The sequence below is a fragment of the Trichechus manatus genome, unplaced genomic scaffold, assembly GCF_000243295.1.
Source record: "Trichechus manatus latirostris isolate Lorelei unplaced genomic scaffold, TriManLat1.0 scaffold00150, whole genome shotgun sequence".
Taxonomy (NCBI): domain Eukaryota; kingdom Metazoa; phylum Chordata; class Mammalia; order Sirenia; family Trichechidae; genus Trichechus; species Trichechus manatus.
Window position 1 is genome coordinate 1,802,804 of NW_004444086.1, and position 7,941 is coordinate 1,810,744.

Below are 7,941 nucleotides of genomic sequence, written 5' to 3' on the forward strand. Positions count from 1 at the left end.
CTAAATTCTTTCATAGATATATATTGAGCATTACAGCAAAATTAATCTTCATTTCACTATAACTCCTCTGTTTTTTAACTGTTGGAAATGTATCAATGGATAAGAATATTGTAATAAGGATTCCTTAATTTTTTCTTGTTTTCTCAAGAAATATAATGGTTTTTCTAGATGCTAGACTTGATAGAAATTTAAATAGTTCGCCAACACATCAGTCTTTTTTTTAATGCAAGATATCCCTTGATTTAATTTTAACCTTTGTGAATATTACACAAAAATACACATACAGAAGCAAATAAAACTATACAACCTAAATATCCAGCAGATACAAGAAGCAGTCAGAAGTTTAAAGATGGAGAAGCTGTAAGTGGCTGGTGAAGTTGTTTACATAATCAAAGGGGTACATACAAACCAACTTGGAATTAATAAACGAATACTTTCAACAAAAGCATTCTAGTTTTTTGTATGTTTGTTTTACATAGAAATTGGTAATCTATAAACTGGCTGAATAGGAAAATGCACTGCTCAGTACAATGATCAATAACATTTATTGAATTGAAATTATTAACTGTTGTAAACATTTAACAAAAGCATTATGAGATCTAGATACAGTCTTTGACAATTCCAACAAAATAAGTGGTATATTTAAAAAATAAAGCAATAGATCCATTCTATACATTTTCAGTCAAGAGTTCCAGCGAGCGAAATCGCACAGTATTTTAAAAAAGTATACAGCAAAGATTGTTTCTATTATAATGGCAAACTCTGGAAACTGTAAGTACAAATAAAGTCATTGAACAGTCAAACAGTTGTATTCCTACTGAGGAAAAAGTTACAGTAAGAACAGTCTACAATCCAGTTATAGTCAATTGTCAATAAGGAATGCTTTTTCTTGTCAGTTGATTTCCTAGTTCTTTTTCCAAGAGACAGCAAAACTTTGGCAATTGGATATATTGAAAATATATTTTCAAAGTTCAAGATACAGTCATATCATTTTGTTTTGTGAAAGGTGATCTGTACACCAAGGCCCAGAGGTTGGTAAAGATTGATTCCATATACAAATACCCTGCACAGATAGCTTACAAAGCTGCCGGCACAGTTATTCACCAACAGAAGCTTGGGTTTTGTGTGTATAGTTCACACATCACTGGGAATGTGGAAAGGTGTGCTATTTTTTGGCAAGAGCAAAGGAGACATTACTCTGATGTGAATTACCACGTTGGGCATGCTGAATCCATGCAGAACACTAAGGTGAAGGCTACTACCTGACATCATTAGTTTTTGTATACTGGTTTTGTTTTCGTTGAAGCAGTTCTGTTATTGCCAGTAGCTTTTCCAGCACATGCTGTTGTGCACCGCACTCATTACTGAGCGTTTGCAGTTCATCTGAATGGGCCACACAAATCTCATGCAATGCTGCTAAATCATGGGACAGGTCAGTTCTAGAATGATCTGTAGTGTCCAGAAGTTCAGGTACATTCCCAAGTTCATCCAAAAACATGATCATACAATGTTTTTACTTTTGATGAATGGATTTACTCTTTCCTTATAGGGTTCCTTAGCTCCAAACTCCACAAGATTTGCTAAATTCTGCACAGACTTAGCAACTAATGTCAGTGTTCTTGCAGCAATGGGAGATGGGGAATTGGAGATGATATTAAACATCCATGGGTTCAGGATAGCAGGACAGGTAAATCGAAGAAAAACAAAACCACTAACAACTCTGGTTCTCATGGTGGTATTTGTAGGCCACTTGTGCTGAACAGATTTTTGTAAACACCCATAAATGTATCTCAGTGTCAGTGGAAGTATTTCTGAAGCCATGAATATTTTCTCCACAAGCTCTGAAAGTATGTTCAATAGGTGTGCTAAATTAGTGTGCACATCTTCACTTTTTTCTAACTTTGATGAACTTGACTCACACAACTGCTTGCTTTCCATTATCTTTAAAATAGAGTCTTCCAAATCATGATGAACAAATTGCACAGCAGTGGATTTCATATACTGCTCCATCAAGGTGCTTGCAAGTGTTGTGGCTTGAAATAGGGTAGTGGCTTCATCTTCCATGCTTATTTCTCTGTCATTTATTGTACATAGCAACAATGATTCAAGCTTTTCATGAAGAAAAATCCTCAGTAGGATGCAAGCCAGTAGTGTTTGGTCTTGTCCACACACACATGATAAAGCATACACTACGTGAAGTTTCTTTTGCAGTATAAGCTCTTTAAATTCACTGTACCCTTCTTCTGGCATGATTTTTTCCATAGAATATCATGCTCGGCCACTCAAGGATCCTGGTTCAATACCTTTTAATGGTATGTGGGAGCTGAGCAGAAACCATTCATCTGTGGTGTGCCCTTTCTGTAATTGATTCAACTGCTAACTCATAAATAAGATGTCAGGATTTTTGCTTTTCTTTTATTACTAAGAGTTATTTCAAATCTGTTGATGTCAAGAGGAAGATCATCAAAGACAAATTCTTTTTTTAAAATTTTTTGAATTATACTTTAGATGAAGGTTTACAGAACAAATAGTTTCTCATTAAACAGTTAGTACACATATTGTTTTATGACATTGGTTAACAACCCCACGACATGTCAGCACTTTCCCTTCTCAACCTTGGGTTCCCTGTTACCAGCTTTCCTGTTCCCTCCTGCTTTCTAGTCCTTGCCCTTGGGCTGTTGTGCCCTTTTAGTCACATTTTGTTTTATGGGCCTGTGTAATCTTTGGCTGAAGGGTGAACCTCTGGAGTGACTTCATTACTGAGCTAAAAGGGTGTCCAGGGGCCATCCTTTCAGGGTTTCTCCAGTCTCTGTCAGGCCAGTAAGTCTGGTCAAAGACAAACTCTTCTGATCAAACAGGGTTTTGCCCTTCTCTTGCGTGAGTTTTTGCTACCTGGACACTATTCAGGTAGATGTTAGAATATGAGTTAGTAAAATGTTTTACTGGGAGCTTATGTGCTTCTTCAATATGTAAAATAAGACTGCTGATCTGACGCAGGTGTTTATTAGATATCCCTGGACTACTTTTCCGTAAATTACAAAATGCCTGCAGACCTTTCATCCGATCCTCTGCTTGCTCTGGAGTTTCTTCCGCAAAGTAAAAGATGTCATGTTCTTCACAAAAGTGCTGAACTACTATCTGAAAACAGTTTGGCCTGCCAAGAAGACTATCATAAACAACACAGACAGAACTGCCCTCTAAGATAAAATATAATTTTTTCCACTGTTTTCCTTTGCCTTTTTTCAGAAGATAACATTTTTTAACAATATTTTTATAAAAGGTATCCTTTGTTTTACAACAAATTGTATTATAGATTTCCTTGCTATCCACTGCATCATTGAGTACATGTTCTGGATCCTGCAGTGGCACAAGTTCCTAAAGAGGATACCCTTCAACAATCTATTCCTTTTGATAGTGATCTACTATGTCCCCAGGGCTGTTATAATATTAGCCTCCCATCATAAACTGATTGTTTGGTGTTGGACATATTTTAAATCACTGAATATTTTCATTGGTCCGAAAATAAAGTGAATAGTCACCAGGAGTATTATCTGAAGGCCTCACAAGAAAACTGCAGACTTGGCCAACTGTCATTAGTAAATTATAAGCTTCTCATTTAGAAATCTTCCCATGGAACCGTATTTTGCCTTCATGTGGATCTTCTTCCTGGCCTACTTCTTCTACTAAGTAAACAAGAAACATGACCGTAATAACCTATTAGGTCTGATGGTGAAGAAAAGCGTCCTCCACCAATGTTGTAATCTCCACACACAGCAATAATCCTAAAATGGTTGACAACATTTGTCTGGCTAAGAAATGAAAGTACAAAGGACCCTGACCTCCGATCACTCTCTTTTATAAGGTAACTGCCAGCTTTCCCTGCCTGCCTGAGGTGTTCTGCTATCGTTCTATCAAGTTTTCCATGATACCACATTTTTGGAGGTCAGAAGTCCAAAACAGGTGTCACTGGGCTAAAATCAAGGTGTCAGTAGGGCCGCATTCCTTTCTGGAGATTCTAGGGGAAAATCTATTTTATTGTCTTTTCCTTGGCTGTTGGCCTCCTTCCATCTTCAAGTCAGCAATGGCTGGTTGAGTCTTTCTCACATCACATCACTCTGACACTTCAATCTTAAAAGATAAAAGCCTGAAATTAACTGCTAGTAAAAAATTAGTTAAAATCAACAGAGAAATAAACATTATATAAAATAAACCGTACTAATCTTTAGCCACCAGATGAGAAGACAAGAACTTGATTTTTCATTTAATGATACTTTTGGCTCAATATCCTGTGTGGAAAGAACTTGCTGCTTTCTTATATTAGTTTATAGAAAGAATAGTTTTACAATATTTAGCATAGTCACTCAAAATGTATAATATTATTGCACTAGTCTGGTTAAGGAATAGAGAGAATAGTTATGACAATAGAAAAATGAGTTCGTAAGAGTTTTTCTTCCAAGTCCCATGTAGTTTAGAGTAGGATAAACCATAAACATGCAACTGAATCTATAAAGGAAATTAGTACCCTAAAAGTTCTCAGGTCGAGTGTGTCTATTTAGTATTCATTCTGGACAATTCTGCAAACAAGAACGCTCTCTTATCCATATTTAACTGCACATTCTTTACCCCCATGGCTTATTTCTTACGTTATTTACAGTTTAACATTATCTCTAACAACCACACAACCCACTGTCATCGAGTTGATTCTCACTCATAGGGACCCTATAGGATAGAATAGAACTGCCCCATAGGGTTTCCAAGGAGCGGCTGGTGGATTTGAACTGCAGACGTTTTGGTTGGCAGCCAAGTTCTTAAACGCTGCGCCAATACTTTAGAATTTGGTTTGTTTCATTACAAACATTAGTTTCAAGTATAGCTCAGAGAGTTCAACGATGCTAGTTATTACATGATAACATTTATGCAAAGGAGAATTCTTTATAAGTTATGTCACTGTAGCATGGTGTTATAGAATACCAGTACAAATTTTTCTTATTTTCCCAGAATTAATGCCCAAAACCCATAGTCTAAAGTCAAGTACTATCAAATTCTAAAATAAAATAAAAAAAAAAAAACTACCATCTGTGGGGTTAACAACTTTCAAGAGGATATTGTTAACAGGCATCATTTTAGTACAGTTGGAACCATACCTCTTTCCAACTCTCCACTCTTCCATTTCCCCTTTTATATATATAAAAGGAGGCTAGAAGTCATCTGTGAAGGAAATGAGAGTTTGTGGAGCAGCTTCCATCCGTTTTCATATTCCTCCTATAGGTAAGGGGGACCATTCAATATATTCTTCTCCATTATACAAGATTGAGATGCCAGAACCATTACTACTTTCACTAAATCATAACTGTTAAACATTCTTTCTGTGACATTTTCCAAGCTACTGAAACAGCAGGGTACCTGGTGTCCTATATTTAAAGCTACTGTTGAGAGATGAGAGGGGCAAGAGAGAAATGATGAGAGACAACAGCAAGAGGGGATAGCCTGTATTCCCACTGTGTGGTATGGCAAGGATTATGCACTTCCCACAATCACTGTGGACGTTGGTTAGGAATTAAGTTATTTTTCTAGTATTCCACAAGAGAGCTACACACTGGGATAGGGAATCCCCAACCATTAGGGTGAACTTATGGTGGCGTGAACTTCCTGTGGCAGGAATGAGGGATAGTAAGTGGTTAAAATGGCTAAGCCTCAGCTGACTCTTCCAAGCCAGGGGATTATAAACAGTAAGTGTCCCCTGGGGGTCTTCACAGGACCAACAAACATCTCCCCATTAGAAAACCAGCATTTGGATGTCTACCATAGAGAAGAAGTGCAATGGAAAAGAAGGATAATCCACTCCAATGGCGGTTTTATTTAAGTTATGGAAGAGCAGCTTCTACTAACAAGGCAAACATCAGCCAATTCACCATGGGCAGTTACATGTGGGAACGTCTTTTTTACTCATCTTTCCCCCTGCCCCAACACCAGAGGACTAAGTGCTTGGAAAAGGAACAAGTTTTTTCCACCTCCACCAAAAGCATAAGTTCCAGACTACTGGGGAAAGAAGACAGGACTATATATTAACAACCAGTAATTTATATTATGTAAAATGCCTATTCCCATCTCATTTATGAAATAACATTCTGCTTAATCTGTAATTCTATCATAAAGATTACTTTCTCTCAGCACACCTAGAATGTATGATTCCACAGTTTTCTGACTTCCGTTGTTGCTGTTGGGAAGCCAACTTTTAGTCTAATTGTTCTTCCTTTGTGATTAATCTGTCTTTACTATCTGGTGCTTTAAACATTTTATCTATCTTTAATGTCTTAATTTCACTGTATCTAGGTGTGTATTTGTTTATATTTATCCCCTTAGAATTTATTGCATTTCCTGAATTTGAGTGCTGGTGCTTTCATAAAATCTGAAATGAAAACTCTCTCTTAAAATAATTCCTCTTCACCATCCTTTTATTTTCTCCTTCTGTAACTATCATTAATGTGTTCTGTATCTCCCTCTTTATCCTCTCTTTCATATTTTCATCCCCTTCTCTCTGTGCTAAACCCTGGGTAATTTCTCCACATCAACCTTTCATTTAGTAAATCTCTCTTCAACTGTGTAATTTGCTATCTTATCCATCATACATTTTAATTTTTAGAACTACTACAACAACTGGGTTTATTAACAACAGCATCTTGTCCTTTGTTGTTTTGATTACCTCTTTTTCTTTCCTTAAAGATTAAAAAAACACTCATTTATATTATTTTTCTGGTTATTACAGTATCTACAAATTTTGCAGATATAGATAGCAAGGTTTTGTTTCTGCTAACCTAGTTTATGGTTATTTCTTCATGTGTTTAATGATATTGTATTGTGAGATGATATTCACCGGAACTCTAAACTGTGCTTTAAGGTCTTTCCTCCATAGTGCATTTGTATTTTCTTTTGTCAGGCTCCTGGCACCACTATAATCCAGGTACATTTTAAATAAATGATCAACTTGGGTTTTGAAGTCATACAGTTAATGAATCCATGCCCCCATATTCATGTACGTAAGGTTTTCTGGTTAGAAGGAGTTTTTTGGTTTTGTATTTGTTTTTTGGTTTTATATTCTCCACCCAAAGCAAGTATTCTCACCATCTTCTTCTGCAGGGAGACACTCCACCTACGCTCAGTCATGGAGGGTGTTGCCCTTTGGAAAGTGGGGCCTCAGGTTTTTGAGGTTATCTACGATCCAGCCTTTTACAAGTCCAGGCCCATGCTTGGCCTTCAGCTTGCTTGAGTGCATGGAACATTAAAATACAGGTTAGAGGCTACCAAGGACTGTCAGATGCTCTCCAGACCTCTTCTGGATTTGTGTTTTTCTTTGATTGTCAGTTCTGGCCTCTAATAGTTTTTCTTAATTTACTGCCATATTAGATATGATTTTTAAGGAGTTTTTTATATTTAATTCATTATTTCAAGCATGCAATGCTGAGGAGAGTTTCTCTGCTCAGGTAGTCTGCCATTTTGCTAACATAAAGTCTTAGATGTACGTTTGTATTATCCCTTTGCTTGTTGAAAGTTATTCTCAATAAACTATTAAAAGCAAGAAAAAAATTGTCAAACGGTATCTAACGAAATTTCAGTCACAGATATTCTAGGATCCTCAAACAGATTTGAACACTTTGAACAATCGTAATACAATTGAAAGTTACTTAAGATTTCTGACTAAATGTTTTCTAATTTTTTTATTTCCTCTAATTAAGGAATTTTAAACCTTTCCTGTGGTTTCATATGTTGCAATTTGAAATCTAATTCTAAAGTGTGAGAACATCTGTTTTCCCTTTTCAATACTGAAACTATTTTTATAATTTACAGATCATATTTTCTGGTTCACTGATTTTTTTAGCATATAGAGTCCATTGACCCTATCTTCTGAATATGCAATATCCTCTAAATGGGCAGTAAGAAAGC

At 36.3% G+C, this 7,941-nt stretch overlaps 1 pseudogene; it reads right to left on the reverse strand.

Moving 5' to 3' along the window:
* Positions 1 to 924: 924 nt before the first annotated feature.
* On the reverse strand, positions 925 to 3,984 carry LOC101353184 (ras GTPase-activating protein 1 pseudogene; annotated as a pseudogene).
* Between the last annotated feature and the right edge of the window lie 3,957 nt (positions 3,985 to 7,941).